This window comes from Acanthisitta chloris, unplaced genomic scaffold (assembly GCF_000695815.1).
Source record: "Acanthisitta chloris isolate BGI_N310 unplaced genomic scaffold, ASM69581v1 scaffold24230, whole genome shotgun sequence".
NCBI classification, from domain to species: Eukaryota; Metazoa; Chordata; class Aves; order Passeriformes; family Acanthisittidae; genus Acanthisitta; species Acanthisitta chloris.
In genome coordinates, this window is record NW_008651501.1 from 1,030 (window position 1) to 1,396 (window position 367).

At 51.8% G+C, this 367-nt stretch overlaps 1 protein-coding gene across 1 annotated transcript in view; it reads left to right on the forward strand.

The window, feature by feature from the left end:
• Window positions 1-367, forward strand: part of ZBTB37 (zinc finger and BTB domain containing 37) — a gene marked incomplete at its 5' end in the record, with an annotated part of 5,159 nt that overhangs the window by 1,025 nt on the left and 3,767 nt on the right. The gene's annotated exons all lie outside the window — the stretch shown is intronic.

Consider the following 367-nt stretch of genomic DNA (forward strand, 5'->3'; position numbering starts at 1 on the left):
CAGCAGGAAGTTTTCTTCCCAGTGGTCCGGGCCAGCCGTGGGCCATGGGGTTGTGTTTCCTGAGGCAGTTGAAATGAGGAGCCCGGGGGTCTCTGCTGTTGGTTTGACTTACATGAGAGAGCAGAAGGCCTTTACTGAAAACGGGTGATGAAATCTGATGAAGGGCAGATCTGTTGTATTTGGAGGGGTTGTATTTGTGGGGTTTCCCTTCACATCTGCCTCTCTTCTATCTCAGTCCCTCTGGTCCCACGGGGGAGCAGCTGCCTGAAAGCAGTGGATGTTCTGTCCCTTGTCACTGAATGAATCAATCACTGGGAATGATTTTGAGCTGGCCCTTGGGAGAGCAATGCTTTCCTACTTCCTTAGC